We start from the raw sequence: 16970 nt of genomic DNA, 5'->3' as shown, positions 1-16970 counted from the left end.
CAGCCAAGCTCTCTGCCACTTTATAAGAATCTCCTTTCCTCCAGTTGCCAATGGCATGTTCCTCATTTCTGTCTGACTTCAGAAGAGCGGCCTTTAACATCCATATTCTGCTCACAATGACATATGTGTTCTCTGAAAGGCTTTCTCTCCAACTCTTTTCTTTCCTTCCTGAGGACTCACCACAACTACCTTCAACATCCATAAATCTACCAGTAGTCCCAGTAGGTAGTCTAGGCTTTTTCTAGCAGGCACCTTAAAGCAATTCCACCCTCTACCCATCACCCAGTTCCAAAGCCACGTCCACATTTGTATGTGTTTGTTACAGTAGCACCTCACTACTCAGTACCAAAATCTACAGGGGTGGGCAAATATAGGTTAGTAGTAGTAGTAGTAGTAATAATAATAATAATTACAATAATAAATAGATAGATAAATAAATAATACAAGAATAAACTCTATTTCACAACTGTAAATCTACTTTGCCCACTCCTGCATATTAGTGAACTTAGGCTACCATAACAAAATACCACAGACTGTGTGGCTCAAACCATAGAAAGGTATTATTTCACAGTTCTGGAGCTAGAAGTCCAAGATCAAGGTGCCAGAAAATTCAGTTCCTGGCAAGAGTTCTTTCCTGGTTTGTAGACAGCCCCTTCTTGCTGCATCCTCACGTGGCCTCTTCTCTGGACACACGTGGAGGGAGAAAAAAGGAGAGATCTCTGTGTCTCTCCCTATTCTTATAAGGACACCATTTCTGACAGATGAAGGTCCCCCTCTTACGACCTCATTTAGCCTTAATATCCTCCCCAAAGGCCCTATCTCCAAATGCAGTCACATTGGGGGTTAGGGCTTCAACATACAAAATTTGTTCCACAATTCAGTCCACAGTAGCATCTCTCCCATGGCCCTCTATTCAGGTGACTATGATATCATGGAATGAGCACTAGATGTCAGTCAGGTCAACTTTTGCTCTCATCCCAGCCCTTCCTCCTTGGGAAGCCATTTAATCTCTATGGGTCTCAGTATTGTCATGGGGAGTGGGGCTGGGGAGAAATATAACCTTTTCTTATAGTTGTACAAAAGGTTAAATCTATTCATGAAGGAGGAGGCATTTTTTGTGCCCTGAACACTTAAGGAATTCTTAGTCACAGCCTTCCAGGTCCCTTTAGTGGTCTAACAATCAAACAACCAAAGCCCAGCTCCATCCTCATCCCTGAGCATACACCCTTCATACTGACTTCCCGCCTGCTAGGAAGTGCAGAAGGAGTAGCATTCTTTTTGTTGGTCGTTGTTTAGAATGAAGACCAAGGATAGTAAATGTTGTGATGCTAAGGATTCTCAGCTGTGTTCCGTCTCAGCATGGTCTGATTGGGTGGTGGGTCCACCTTGGGCACAGAGGGAGGGGCAGGTTTAGCTCAGACTCCCTGGGACTCTAAGGCCCAATCACTGGGCTCTTGTTTTTCAGTTTTCTAGGCTCTCAGTAATCCTACTAGCACTCTCCAGTGTGGAGATGTATTGTTCAAGGATATGAAATCACACTGTCAGAAGACAATAAGCACTGTTTAATGATTAAACAAAAACCTGCTATCCTGTCAATCCTCAGTATTCACAGGAATGAGCATTGTGACTTACACTAAGCGAACATTCCACCAGTGGATTCCTGTGCATAAGCACCAAGCATTGCTAAGGAAGCATGGGTAGACTTCATGCCTTGAGCATCATACCTTGAATGGTAAAGCAAATGGACAGGAGACCATCACAGGTCATCTCAGACAAGACATCTATATATATATATAAAACCCTAATATGCAAATAGACCTAAAAGTGGAACAACTGAAAAATCGGTCACTATGATGTGCACTGACCACCAGCGGGTGCACGCAGAACATGGCGGGCATTGGCAGTGGCAGGATGGTGAAGCAGGTGAGCAAGGGCACCAGAAGAAGGTGGGCACTGGTCACTGTCATTGGGGTGAGCCTCTGGTGGTTACTGAAAATTCTTTGCTCCCACACGTAGTGGTCCCACCAGGCACTCACATCTGCTACTGGCACCCACACCTGCTGCCGGCGCTGGCCCCACTCGCACCCACTGCCGGCTCCAGAGCCACCACTCTCACCTGCTGACAGTGCCCAGTGTCAGCCCTGATCACTCACCACTGTCAGCGGGTGCAAGCAGCTGCCAGCCCCAATTGCCCCTGAGGGCTTCTCCACCTCCCCCTGCTCCTGAGGGGTGGTTTGGGCAGCAGCCACTGCTTGTACCTGCTACGGTGCCAGCGACGGGTGCAAGCAGAGCCAGCAAACAGGGGACTGGGGGCTATTGCAGGAGAGGCCAGGCAGGGCCATGAGGATGGGCCAAGACCCTTCTCTGTGCCCACCACAGCCTTACAGCCTGCAGTTCCTTTCAAGGTGCATGAATTCGTGCACTGGACCCCTAGTTTAACAAGCCTTTAAATAGTTACAAGCATATTTCCCTATGTTTACATGCCTCTCACTTCTGTATGCTCTAATAGCACTTTTTCATTCTGTCATTAGCCCTTCCCATGAGGTATTATAATTACATGATTCTACTTCATCTCTCTCACTAGACAATGACCTCCTTAAGGGCCAGGAGCACCTCCTATTAATCTCTCTGTTGCCAAAGTCTGGCACACAGTCTCTTCATTGTTAAATTTGTTTGTGGGATGATGTAGCAGGTGAACAAAGAGAGGCGCTGTCAAGCTCCAGAGCTGGAGATGCCAGTCATGTCTTCCTTTCCCTGTCCCTTTCTCCCATATCTCGTCACCTGTGGGCCAACGCAGGCACCACTTGATTTATTTTGGCCTTTGTGTCTGTAAAGGCATACATTAACTGGCTTTTTAAAAGAGGTGGCTATTCAAAGGACAGAAATTGGATGTGATGTTGGATGCTAGCAGAGCTAATTATGGGATTAAGAAAATGCTCTTACCCAGCATAGGAACTGTGATGCTTTCTATTTTTTAGTGTAAAACATGTAGTAAACACAATTAATTCACTGTCATTTCTAATGTCCTGGAACATTTCAGAGACGCGTTTAAGATAAATGATTTTCAAATGCCTGGTCAGTCTGGTTTGAAAACCTCTATGGAATTAATGTACTATAATATATTCCAGTCATTTTAAATCCAAGCTGTGCTTTGTTTATTATTGCCATCACTGGTCAAAGTCCAAGTTCACATAAACAAGTCATTGCTGCTGGGATGTGTTCTACCCTGGCCATTCATTCAAATGCTCATTTTCTAGCTCAACCAAGATCAGCAGAGAAGTCCCAAGACAAGCACTGGAAATCTTTATTGTGAGCCACATGTAGTGAGTGGGACCGAGATGGAGGAGCATAAAGATGTGTGCCCAGCTTCAGAGAATGTAGCTACACACAGAGGAGAGATTTTGACATTTTGAAATCTATCAGGTAAAGTGAAGTGTTTTTTAAATAAATATCCATGGTTAAAACTCAAGATAAGTGAAAAATAATTTAAAAATATGTACATTAAAAGGTCATTTTCCCATCACTTATTTAGTAGTTTCTGGTGTGACTCTCCAGCTTTCCTTTATGTATATGGGGATATATTTTACGTCCCCCATAAGAGGATGATTATGAAGAAGGAATGCTTATTGCAGATTACTTTTTTAAAATTCTCACTCAAGTACATGCTTAGAAAGAGGAAGGAGGAGTGAGAGACAACAATGTGAGAGACAAACATTGACTGGCTGCTCTCCAAATGCAATCTGACAGAAGATCTAACCTACAACCCAGGTACATGCCCTGACCTGGAATTGAACCACAACAACCCCTCAGGGCACGGGATGATGCTCCAACCACTGAGCCACTCTGGCCTGGCCAGATTACATTTATTATGTAGTTAGAACATGTTCTAAGAGGTATTACTGTAACACCCGTTTTATAGATGCAGAAACTGAGGCAAGTACAAACTGAGCTAAGTAACTTGAACCAGGCACGGTTGGAGCACCTAACCTCCACTTGCTTGGCTCTCAGGCAGAGAGAAAAATCTGTAGAGAGAGTTTCTATTACCTCCAAGCGATAAACTCTTCAGAATCAATTGCTCCCTACATTCTAAAAGAGAGACCAAGGAGGTCCCCGGAACATAAAGTCAGAGCAGCAGAGTGTTCCCAGCCTGAGAGCCACAGGGGAGTCCTCAGTGCCACAGACTGTCTCAGTGTCTGTGAGAAAACCTGTGTTACTTTGGAGGTCTGTCTTGGGTTTGGCAAAAATCAGATAAGCCTGGGTGGTCCTTCTGTCTCTTCCAGAGTGAAATCCAAGCCCACTGGAGTATGAGGTCCTAACTAGCAGTGACTTGTGTGCCTGATATCTAGTACAATATCTCCCACATGAGATGCTGAATGAATGGATGCCCCAAATGAAAGATGGAACCATTAGCTGATCCATTAAAAAATGGTTGACAGGCACTATGAACCCACTATTGGGCTAGACTGGTGGGGATACAGGAGTGAACATGACACATTTCTTCTTCAAGGAGTCACAGTGTAGAGAAGAACCTGAGCAGGCACACGAGATGCAGTGCAGTGCTGTGAATGTTGTGATGCACATGCACATGGGGTACCCAGCATGGCCACTGTGTCTGCCAAGAAGTTGCAGGTATATAGGTGGAAACATATTTTACCCAAACGATTCATCTGAACAGAAGATGTGAATAGGGTTAGGAAAAATAAGGGGAGTGGGTGTGGTATCTATACTAATAAAAGGGTAATATGCTAATTAGACCGGATAGACCAGATGTCTTTCGGACATCATTCTGGACAAAGCCACAGTGGTGGGGGCCGAGGCAGAGATGGTTAGGGGTAATCGGGCAGGCAGGCAGAGCAGTTAGGGGTGATCAGGCAGGCAGGCAGAGTGGTTAGGGTGATCAGGGAGGCAAGTGAGCAGTTAGGAGCCAGCAGTCCTGAATTGGAGAGGGTGTAGGCCGTGATGAGGGACCCCCCGCCCCATGCACGAATTTTGTGCACCGGGCCTCTAGTCCTAATATATAAAAACCCAGGGTCCATAATGACCAACCAAACACTGTAAGTCAGTCCTGCAGACTTCCAAGGGGGCTGTGGATCCGGCCCAGAGAGAGGTCCAGAGAGAGAGGCAAGGTCTTATCTGCAGCCTCTGTGGCAGCTGTTGATCAGCCATTGCCTCTCTTTTTCTCCAGACTTTGCCAGCAGCTGTGCCTCTGTTTTTCTCCGGGCCTCAGGGGCTGCTGATCAGCCCTGCCTTTCTGATCAGGCCCAGAGATAGGCCTGGAGATGCTGACTGGCATAGAAACCGACCAATCAGAAAATTGGTTGGCAGGGGAGGGCAGTTGGGGGCGAGATCAGGCCAGCAGGGGAGGGGAGTTAGGGGCAATTAGGCAGGCAGGCAGAGGCAGTTAGGGGTGATCAGGCAGGCAGGCAGGTGAGTGGTTAGGAGCCAGTGGTCCCAGATTGCAAGAGCAATGTCTGACCACTGGTTTAGGCCTGATCCCTGTGGTCGGACATCCCCCAAGGGATCCCCAATTAGAGAGGGTGCAGGCTGGGCTGAGGGAACCCCCCCCCCTCCGTGCACGAATTTTATGCTCCGGGCCACTAGTTCTATATAATAAAAGGCTAATATGCAAATAGACTAAACAGTGGAACAACTGAACAACCAGTTGCTATGATGTGCACTGACCACCAGGGGGCATGCTTGGAACATGGCAGGTGTCAGCAGCAGGCGGCAGAGCATGGAACATGGTGGGTATCAGCTGTGGCAGGATGGTTGAGCATGTGAGCAGGGCCACCAGACCATGGTGGGGCGCTGGTTTCTGTCACTGGGGCAAGCCTCTGGTGGTTACTGAAAATTCTTTGCTCCCATGCGCCATGGTTCTGCCCAGCACTCGCACCTGCTGCCGGCACCGGCCCTACTTGCACCTGCTGCCTGAGACAGAGCCACCACTGGCACCCACTGCCAGCGCCCAGCACTAGCCCTGATCGCTCAGCACTGGCAGTGGGTGTGAGCGGTGGTTGCTGGCCCTGATCGCTCCTCAAGGCTTCTCCACCTCACCCTCCTCCTGAGGGGCACTCAGGCTGGCAGCCGCCACTCACACCCACTGATAATGTCTGCCCCACTCGCACCTGCTGTTGGCTCTGGCCCGAAGTGCTCCATGCTCAGTATGTGGGAGCGGTGGCGGTGGGAGTGGGGCTGCTGGCAGACAGGGGACCAGGGGCTGCGGCAGGAGGGGCCGAGAACTACCCCTGTGCCCACCATAGCCTCACGGCCCACATTTTCTTTCAAGGTGCATGAATTCATGCACTGGGCCCCTAGTAATAAAATAAAAACAATGTAGTCTTTGTCCTTGGTTCCTGGCACAGAGTTCCTAAAACCTTTGGCACCTCCTGAGTATAGGAGTGTCCTTTGTTATTCATGATGAGCCCTTTTTGACCACACCTGAGTGTATGCTAATTCAGTGACTCCTGGTGGGCTCCTGCACAGTTTTAGGATGGGGCTAATTCACAGAGGAACCACTATGTTATTAGAGGGCTGGAATTTTCAGCCCCACTCCCCTGGCCTCCTGAGAGAAGGGCCTGGAGATCCTGTTCAATCACCAATGGCCAATGATTTCATCAATCATGTCTAAGTAATGAAACGTCCATAAAAACTCTGGACAATGAGGCTCAGAAGAGCTTCCTGGTTGGTGAATGTATTGATATACCAGGAGGTTTGTGCACCCTGACTCAACAGGGATGAAGTGCCTGCATTTGAGACTTCTACAGACCTTACCCTCTTCATCTCTTCCATTTGACTATTCCTGAGTTGTATCCTTTATAATAAAACTTTATTGTAAGTACTGTGCTTTCCTGAATTCTGTGAGTCATTCTAGCAAATTACTGAACCTACAGAGGCATAGTGGGACCCCTGAATTTTTCACCAAGTGGGACAGAAGTATGGATCACCTGGGGGTCTGGAACTTGTGGCTGGCATCTGAAGTGGGGGCAATCTTATGGGACTGAGCCGCTTAACCTGTGAGGGTCTGCACTAACTCTGGGTAGATAGTGTCAGGATTGAACTGAATTATGAGACATCTAGTTAGTGTCAGAAAACTGTAGAATTGTTGTTGAAAGGTAGAGAGGTGTTAATACATCCAGAGTCTGGCAACAGAGAGAAATTTTTCCCACCCTTACAGCTGGAAGGACAAGAGAAAAGAACAGTGGAAACCAGGATAGCAGAAGGGGTGTGGAAGGCCCCCTTCAGCATTGTCTGTGGAGCTTCAGCTGTGCTGAAAGTACTGAGAGTTGGGGTTGGGGGGCACAGAGATGAGAAGAATTGGCCTAAATTAGAAGCTGTAAATGATGGAAGTAGGCACTGACTTTGGAAATATCAAAGGCTGCTGCATAGTCTGTTAGTACAAGTCAGCTGACCATAAACTTTTGCCAACACCACCTGCACTATGAAATGTTTTTCTCCAGCAAGGCTTGCAGCCTAGGTTTAGGAACAGAAAGGGGAGAGTAAGGGTGATCTAGGAATAGAGGTTTGTTTGTTTAGGTTTTTTTGGGGGGCGGGGGGGGAGATCGTACATTAGAACAACAATGGAGTTTGTGATGTTAGCCAGATATGGTGAAAATAGTGGACTAGGAGTCTAGGCAAGAGAAGGGAGAAATGAAAACAGAAGAAAGCATGGTGGTAAAGAAAAGCAGATGCATAGAAAAGCTAACCTACTAAAAACCTCAGTGCAAGCAAAAACAGGTATAGTGGCAGTGAAATAGCACCAGATGTTAGATTGGTGGAGTCAGACCAGATCTTGGTTCAGTAACCTCAGTACTTGAGTCCTGGCTGTGAAAGAATTCAGAGTCAAGACTCACACTATAAGAGAAAGTTTTATTTAGAAAGTCACAAAGGTAGAAGTGAGGCATAAAAGAAATGGGCTCAGGAAACAAGTTACAGAGGCCAAAGAAGAGTCCTTGGAGCTTAGGGGAAAGAGAGGCAAGGAAAACATGCCTGGGAGAATGGGGCGGGGAAAGGTGTGGTGTGCTCCGTAGAGAGAGCTACACAGGGTCCTTCGTCTTGAGGGTATTTATTTTTAGGTCTCAGGAGCAGATCCCAGTAGAATATTCATCAGCTTTCCAGGTGTGTTCTTCAGGGTCATGGTCTCTGCTGATTGGTGGGCACCAGGGCAGAGGGTCATTAGCCAATGCAGCTGGTTCTGAGGTCAGCTATGGCATCACTTGTCTGGTTTTGCTGCCTTTCTAGGCCTGGAGCTGAAACAAAACTGAGGCCTAGATGTTATCCCTAGGGGTTAATGCTTAAGGTCGTGGTCCAGCAAGGGCCTGCATGGGAGTCGGACAAGGCCACTCTTCAGCCCCTTGTTCTTCCTCAAAGACAGTCTGCCTCCTAGCTAGCAACATGTCAGTGGAGGAAAGGTCAGGGGAGGGTCTGAACTGCATGACCAGCGATATGAAAGGTAAGAAGGTGTAAACCACATGACCAGTGATATGAAAGGTCAGAGGGTGTAAACCACATTACCAGTGATATGAAAGGTCAGGGGCCCCAAACTGCATGGCCAGGGATATGCTCGATGCAGAAAGGTTACCCTGGGAGCTAGGCTCTTGTTTTCCCAGTGTTGCCCCTTGGTAGGCACCTGTGGCTTTCTACCTGGTGACCTTCTGTCCGTGGCCCATCATCCTTGCTCTGTTCATGTTTGTCTAACAGACTACCACAGGAGTACCTAAGTTGGGATCTGGAAGCAACAAAGCTGTATTCAAGCTGGGATAATCAATCTCAGAGTTGATGGCATTTATGGTAACAATGAGGTCAGGACATTGCTTAGGCTGAATTGTCCCCCCTTTCCCATTCATATGTTGAAGCCCTAATCCCCCAAATACAACTGTATCTGGAGATAGGGTTGCTAAGAGTTAAGTAAGGTTAAATGAAGTTACAGGGAAATAGTTCCTACGTATATACATAGTTCTGGCAGCCTGAGCTGACTAATACAATTTGTGGCCATGGGAGAGAGAGCTATGTGGAGTGGAGGAAAAGGTCACTGGATTTGAGGAAGTCACAGAACTGAGAAGTCAGAATTGCAGAGCTGATTCAGCCATCTAAACATTAAAGTCACCAGAATCATGGTAGGACATAGAGTGGTGAAGACAATGGGCAGTTGCTTAAGTCATTAAAGCACATAGGAGGGGACTGGCCAGGAGGAGTGAGATGCAGCACATCAGAGGGAGAGAATACAGACTAGCCAGATACGGGATTCTCAAAGCCGTAGAAGTGACTGAGAAGAGGCAACTTCTAGTCCTGATCCTGGGGTCGGAGGATAACAAAGAGCAGCCATTGGTGAGGGTTACTGGGAAAGGAATAGCCTGATATCCTCAGGAGAGGTTGACTTCAGTACACAAGGAAAGGTAGGGAATGTGCAGTGGGGAGTCGTGAGTATACAGGTTCCATATTTGATGGATAACAATAGAGGAAGGGCTGGAAGGTGGGTCAGGGAGGAAGTTTCCAGCTCTCCTGAGAAATATTTTCACATCAGTCAACAGTTTTGTGCTGTGGTTGAACTAATAGGACATGATGTTACAAATACATAGATTATAAAACACAAACCATAATCAATTTATAAATAAAATTCATATCTACTATGTTTAATCATCAAAGCAACATATTCATGAACCACACTTTAATCTTATGGACCTTAAGGATAAAAAGAGAAGAAGTGACACATGATAAAAAAAAAAAAAGGGCTTCCATGTTGGGTGATAAGAACGGGTAAGAGGCGTGTGAGCTGAGTGTCTGGTAGGTAGTAAGACCAACGTGTTGGTCTCTGTGTGCAGATGGAAGCACCTGAGCCTGCAGAAGTCGGGTACCTGGTCCCAGAGCTCAGGCCAGTGATGGGGTTGGCTGATCCCATTGGGGACAGCAATGGCCTCTGATGAAGGGAAAGAAGAGCAGGTGCCAGGACCCAAGAATGGGGTACAGTGAGAATAAGAAGGCAAACCACGCACTCAACAGACAGGTGGCCTAAAAGAAATCTCACTCTATTTACTCTGCCATCCAAACATTTAGTTCAGTACACAAGTGCTTCAGGCTCAAAGTACCCTTGTAAAGTTTTGTTGGGGCTAAGAAAAACTATATCTTTCCTCCCACCTTCTAAGTCTTTTAGCTGGGTTAATTCTCAAGTTAACAGAGATTAACAGGAGAAACATCAAAATTTTACTGTATGTACATGGGGATTTTTTATAAGCATGAAAATTCTGAAGATAGTGAGGCAACATTTGGTATATAAGACAATTTTGAAAAAAGGAAAAGGTGTCTTAGATTTCAGAAGTGAGACTGGACAATTTACAGGTAGTTGAGAAAGAGTGGAACACACATGGCAGGAAAATTCTTGCCAGGCAAGTCAGAAACAGTGGGACACAGAGGGTGTCTAGTTAACTCGCCTGGCTTGAAGCCCCCTAGTTACCATATTTAATTCGAATTAGGCTAAGGAGACATCCTGAGCTCTCTTCCCAAAGCGGGTTTCTCTGTCTGAATCTCTTGGCCATGAAAGGAGGGAAGGTTAAAGGTTCCTTTAAGGAACACTTGTGCACTGCTGGTGGGAATGCAGACTGGTGCAGCCACTATGGAAGACAGTATGGAGTTTCCTCAAAAAACTACAAATGGAACTCCCATTTGACCCTGTGATCCCACTTCTAGGAATATATCCCAAGAAACCAGAAACACCAATCAGGAAGGATATCTCTGACTTTTGTTGTACTGATAATCTAACCACCAATAGAGAAAAATGGTCTATGTGTGGCTTCTTTCAGGTAAATCCTCATTTTAATAAAAAAGAATTTAATACCTTAACTCAAAGTCCTGTGGTCCTCAAGTAATTTAGCTTGTCAAACATTTATGGAACACCTACTATTGCAAAACACTGAAGCTGATGGAGGGGCGCGGGGGGGGGGAATGGACACATATGTAATACCCTTTGTAATAAAAAATTTTTTAAAAAAGTAAAAAAAAAAGGTTCCTTTAAAAAAAGTTTTATTGGATTTTTAGAGAAAGAGGAGGGAGAGGGGAGGAGAGAGAAACATTGATGTGAGAAAGAAAAATCAATCATGTGCCTCCTGCACTCACCCCGACTGGGGATCAAGCCCACAACCTGGGCATGTCCCCTGACCTGGAATCATGACCTCTTGGTGCACAGGATGATGTCCAACCAACTGAGCCACACCGGCTAGGGCTGAAGGTTCTTTCTTGGGACTTGTGTTAAAAATTGCCTTCAGTCTTTTTTCATGAAGAAACTGAAGGGAACCAAAGTTTTGCCACCCTTAAGTGCCTTTTGGGGATATGAATTTTTAAGCTGTTTATTAGGAAACAAGGCTCACAAAGAACCTAGGGTGAGTGTCTGAGAACGAAAATCCTATGTGCCAGCCCTTTAAAAACAGTGACTCTGTCTCTGGTGGCTCAGCTCCCCAGCTGCTAGAAGCCCCACCACTGGTTGCTTCATGGGCAGCTGCTCCAGGCTCTGACTGTCAGGCTGGGGAACCCTGCCTGGGGTGCAGGCCTCTCTCCAGTCTGGGGGAACCCTCCTCACCCTTGGCCTGCTGTTCCTGGGAGCTGGGCCAGCCTCTCTCACCACCCTGCCCTTCCTACCAATCTCAAGGTGGTGTCTGCCCTTCTTTGTTAAAAGTCCCCTCTTCAGCCAGACTTCAGCTGGTATTTCAGAATAAATGTTCCCCAATTTAGTTCCAGTGACATTCTGGGAGGAGGTGGGAAAAAGATACACCTACTCTGCTGCCATTTTCCAATCCAAATCACTGTTTTTAAGGATGAACAAAAGGAAACAACTTAAAACTTCATTAATTGGGATATGGATGAATAAACTATAGTAAATTCATAGGAATACTACTAAAATAGCAGCTCAAAATAGATGTATTGTTACCGGAGAGATGAGTGGGCCCAATTTCCCTGTCCCTCATGGGAGCGGGGCTCTTGGGATAATGAGATGTGGTAAAAGACTTTATTTGCATGGAATTACGTTCCTGGGGTTGTATAGTCCCAGGACCCTAACCCACTCCCGGAAAAGGTGGAGCTGGGGCTTCCGCACAGCCAAAAGCAAAGCCAGAATCCAGAGCAGCTGGGTCCGATGTAGCATCCGGCTAATTAAAGTCTCTCAGTCCATTGTGTGGGTCCCACATGGCCGTGAGTCACATGGGCAAATGTAGGGGAGTGTGCCCCCTGCAACAGGAGTCCCTGGAGTGTAGGCAAGTAGGAGAGGCAAGAGAGAGAGAGAGAGGCTCTTTGTCCAGGAGTTTAAATATTTAGGTTTCAAACCCTTGCAGTGGCCACTGACTTGTTTCCAGGTATGACTGACAGATAAGCACCTTCCTATGTCACTTAAACCTTACTGGGCACACGTATAAACTGCCTTCGCCCAGTTATTTCCTCCACTAATCAGCAGAGAACAGACTTGGAGAGTGATAACTGCAGCTGTCTGGCACAGCTGTATAAATGGCTTGCCTATATTATTGGCCTCCCCCGAACTCTTTCCTGTTAAATAATAACCAGATTATTACAACGGTATCACCATGTCTCCAAATATCAACCCGTACAAATTTTGAAAACATAGAATTGAGAAAAGATGTTAGCTGTGTGAAGTGTTATTTATATAAAATACAAAATACTGCGACATATTAATTATTTACACATACACATGTGAAAATATAAACACATGTTGGAATGAACAGACCCTAGGTGAGAAGTCCTATTGAGGAGAGGGTGGGGGTTGGCGACGGGAGGAACATGAAGGAGTTTCTACCACATCTTTAAAAAACATGAAGCAGATATGACAACATGTGTAAAATCTGGATAGTACATGCTTATATTATTTTCTGCACTTTTCTGTATGTTTCAAATACTTCCGAGAAAGAGGGGCTCTCCTGGCACTCTGCGCCCCTTCTTGAGCCCCAGCCATCCTGAGCTATCCGTTGGCCCCCAATCACATGGTAAACCTCTTCTCGTCCTCAAATTGGGGTCATTGTCGTGGAAACAGACAATAGTGTGGTGAAGGCCTGGGGAGGGGGTGGGAGTGGGGAGGAGGGGGTCAATGGGGGAAAAAGGGGTCATCTGTAAAACTTTCAACAATATAGATAAACCAAATGGGGGCCAGCCAACAGTGGATCACCTAGTGGCTTTTTGGAAATGTTGCTCCTCAGGTCCTACCCAGATGTGCATATTCAGAATCTGCAATGTATCAAGTTCTAGGTAATACCTGTGTGCAGTGAAGTCTGGGCAGGCTCCTGACATTGCTCCTGCTGCCTCCAGCCTTCTGCCCACGGTCCCTATTACCTAGCTAACTCCTAAAGCTCAGTCTGGATGTACGTCAAGCTTGGTCTGTTCTGTGATTTCTTTGAACCCTTATCTAGCTCTGGAGTCTTCTACGTACACTGATTTTTCTCAAAACAGACAACATTATTGTCCTCTGCTAACTGGACTGTGAATTCCTTATCAGTTCCTATAGCTTTGGGGCACTTGTCCTATCACAGTATATGTCACTGGCACAGGTTCAATGACTGTGCTATGGATGAGTCAGAATCTACCTTTTAGGTACCAATAAGGCCATCATCCTTACTAAACTATCCAGGGAGTGGAGGTATCTGCTTCTGGAGCACTTAATGCAGAGAATTAATTATTTACAGCCCAATGGCTCAGTGGTTGACCATTGACCTATGAACCAGGAGGACACAGTTAGAGCACATGCGCAGGTTTTTGTCTCAATCCTCAGAGTGGGGTGTTCAGGAGGCAGCCAATCAATGATTCTCTCTCATCATTGATGTTTCTCTTTCTCCCTCTTTCTTCCCTCTCCCTTCCTCTCTAAAATCAATAAAAAAAATATTTTTTAAAAGCCTAATGAAAGACGTGGACCTTCTCCTCAGATAAATGCACGTGACTATATAATTTCAGTATCCACAAACTCCAGGGAGGCAGCATCCAGAATTTAGTGATTGGGAATCAGAAGAACTAACTATGCCCTCATCCCAGGCTGACCTCTGAGAAACTCTGATTTTGGTCAAAAATTTCAATTTTTCTGAAACCTCAGTTTTCTCTCCCAGAAAATAGAGATTTAAGGTAGATGACTAGAGATTCCATTTATCTTCATTATTTGTTTTCATTCCAAAATGGTATTTTCCTGCCCAGGCAAGGGAGAAATTATTAATTTTGTGTTGTTCTGGAAGAAAATGGTCGTGGTGCTATGGCAAATACACTAACAAGCTTCTCCCACTCTCCACCCCCAAGTTGCTTCTTCCCTGCTTCTATTTCGACAGATCACCTCTGGACCTTCAGGTCGCTATTAAAACGAATGAAAAGAACCCTATTCCTCCTTGGCCTGGGCAAAAGCACAGTGGCTATTTGCAAAGGTACATAAAGGCCTTAATTAGTGTTAGTTCACACTTGGGTTTGATGCAAAATAGCATCTCATAGCAACAGAGAACTTCAAATAGTGTGGCCGAATTCCAGTGCAGACACTAAAGGAAGCAAGGGAAAAACAAAGGGGAAGAGGAAAATGAGAGACTTTGGGACTGAGTCCAGAAGCTTGGGACTTGGTAATTAGAAGAGGGCGAGGAGCCATTGGAATTATTTTCCTAAGTAGCCTCAGTAGCTGATTAGTATGTTCATCTGAGGTAACGGAAGATCCCTAACAAACTATCCATAAAGGGGCACTTGTGTTGAAAATTGCCATGTCAGGACCAGCAGGGCTTCACACCCTGAGATTTAATTAGGTGGGTCACACCTCCAAAAGGAGGAGAAATAAAACATGTGGAAGATGGAGCCCAGAGGAACAGGACACTGTTTTGACTTTGTTTTCGAATCCCTTTTTCTTACCACAGTTAGAAAGAGATGCCTCTTTGGCTAAAAGCAAATATAAAACGTCCCTTTCTGTGGAGAACACGTGGGCTGGGAATGATTGAAATTCTTCTCCAATTTCTCTTGGGATTTGGACACTTTTATTAAATGAAAATGCAGAGGGTAAAGGCTCAGCAGAGGTTAAGAGTGGAGAGGTGTTTAAAGAGGGCATGGAGAAGAAACCAAGCTCTTTAACAGCTAGTCAGAGCCTCATCTCACATGGCCACCAGGCCGGCTTCTTCCCATCACAGCTTTCAGGAAACCCTTACCTCCAGAGCCACTTTAAGGGCAACAGAAGAAACTCTACCTCCTTATTTTATAGTCACAGGTCATTTTAAGTCCCCAATGATATTTCTCAGCTTAATCACTAATCAGCCACTTTTCTTAAAGTCAAGAGTGTAAACATTTTCACAATTGAGAGTATTTGAAAGAATGTGCTGCAAACTCCAAATGTAATTTCAGGAAAAGAGGGCCGGAAGGTGTGAACAGCAGCACCTCTCTCAGGAGCCTGCTGTCCCCACGGGAAGAGCAGAGACTTGTGTGGACACATTTGGGCCTGCTCGTTACAAACATCCATTTCTGTTTGGAAAAGCCTCATCTAATGCATGGCTTTACGGTCATTTTCAATGAACTAGATGAATAAAAAGGGCAAAAACATAAAATAGAACTCTCGGCAAACGAAGTGAGGTTCCCCCTTCTTGGCAGAAAGTTTCCAACAGGATCTAGGGAACTATGCCTGCTGCTGTGTTGACTCAAACCAGTTCCAGCTCCGGCCTGGAGGGTGATTCCTCATGAGGCTCCAATGAAAGGTGAGGACTGAATGGTTTGCCTGAGCTTCTGCTCAGTGCTGCTTGGAGCAGGCAGAATTTCTGAGCATCTCACACAGTGAAGGCAGGGAAGAAGGAATTTTATACTTCAGTGCAGTTTAGATAACTTGGAGTCCATGGTGGTCTTGCAGGTAGTAGTTACCTTTAATTTATTCGCTGAATTTTCCTGAAAAGTGGAGGGTTTTTTCTTGACCTATTTTGCAACTAACGCTTTATCTATTTTCTCTTTCAGATTAAGGGCCCCAAAAGACAGCTATACATATTTTTGAAAATCTAGAATTTGCATGTCATTTTTAACAAGAAAATTGAAATGGACATTGTTATTTCTCCTTCCGTGCCATGTGGATCAAGCTTGGCCAATCAGAGCATCACAGTCCTGGAGCCACAGGGATAGGCTGAAAAATAGCACATGACCCAGCCAGCAGCAATCAGAGCCAATGAGGTGGGCTGTGATATTTTTGGAGGTTTTAGAGAATAAGTATTCTTTCTGCTGGAGCTGCCCCCTGACTGGAAGCTCTTTCAGTTGGCTCCTGTGTCCCTTTGACATAATCCTATCAGCGTGTGTGTGTGTGTGTGTGTGTGTGTGTGTGTGTGTGTGTGTGTAGGTGTTCGGTACTTCCTTACTTTCTGACACTACAAGATTCCCCAGGCTCATCTCATATATCTCCTGCCCCAATTTTATAATAAATTATTTCCCGAAAGAGCCTTGGCTCCTTTTATTAGAGAAAGGTATTAGAAATGGTGCCAGGTGTACTCATTTATATTAGGGTGTTAAATAACCTGAAATAGCAAAAGTGTTTTACTCAATCAAAGTTCAAACATTCAGTTTCATTTTTTAAAGTGCTGACTGTTGATTTAAAAGTTTCAGTAACTTTATCTACACATTTTTATGCTTTTTGCTATAGAGACACTAAATATTTAATCAAAGCCCTGAGAGGTAGCCCATAATTTCTGCTAAAGATACAGGTGCAGCTAATTTTTTAAATATAAAAATTCTTTATGACTATCTTGTAGTCACAAATTAGAGACAAAATAGACATGAATTAGAGACCAAAAGTTCATCACATTTTTTTGGGGCGGGGGGGGGGGGGTGGTGAGGCAAGAACACCTTGCTTCAGGAAATATATTCTGGCTCTGTGATCTCCATTTAAGAGTATTCCTTCTCTTATCCTTTTAGCTTCTGGTCATTGAAGGAAATTAGCTTAATCACTTTAGATTTGGCTACACCACCCATGAAGTTGTGGGTTTTTGTTCATCCATTAGAAT

General features: G+C 45.4%; 1 long non-coding RNA gene across 2 annotated transcripts in view; it reads right to left on the bottom strand.

Annotated features, from left to right (window-relative positions):
- Positions 1-7864: 7864 nt before the first annotated feature.
- The window catches only part of LOC102768927, an 11956-nt gene continuing 2850 nt past the window's right edge, over positions 7865-16970 (bottom strand). Inside the window, exon 3 of one of the 2 annotated variants that reach the window (XR_001514303.1) lies at positions 7865-8264. This is a non-coding gene — a long non-coding RNA (uncharacterized LOC102768927). The remainder of the gene's footprint in view (positions 8265-16970) is intronic. The other variant, XR_435807.2, reaches the window with a different exon arrangement.

This window comes from Myotis davidii, unplaced genomic scaffold (genome assembly GCF_000327345.1).
Source record: "Myotis davidii unplaced genomic scaffold, ASM32734v1 scaffold540, whole genome shotgun sequence".
NCBI classification, from domain to species: Eukaryota; Metazoa; Chordata; class Mammalia; order Chiroptera; family Vespertilionidae; genus Myotis; species Myotis davidii.
The sequence above is the reverse complement of the archived record's forward strand: the minus strand, read 5'-3'. Positions and strand labels throughout refer to the sequence as shown.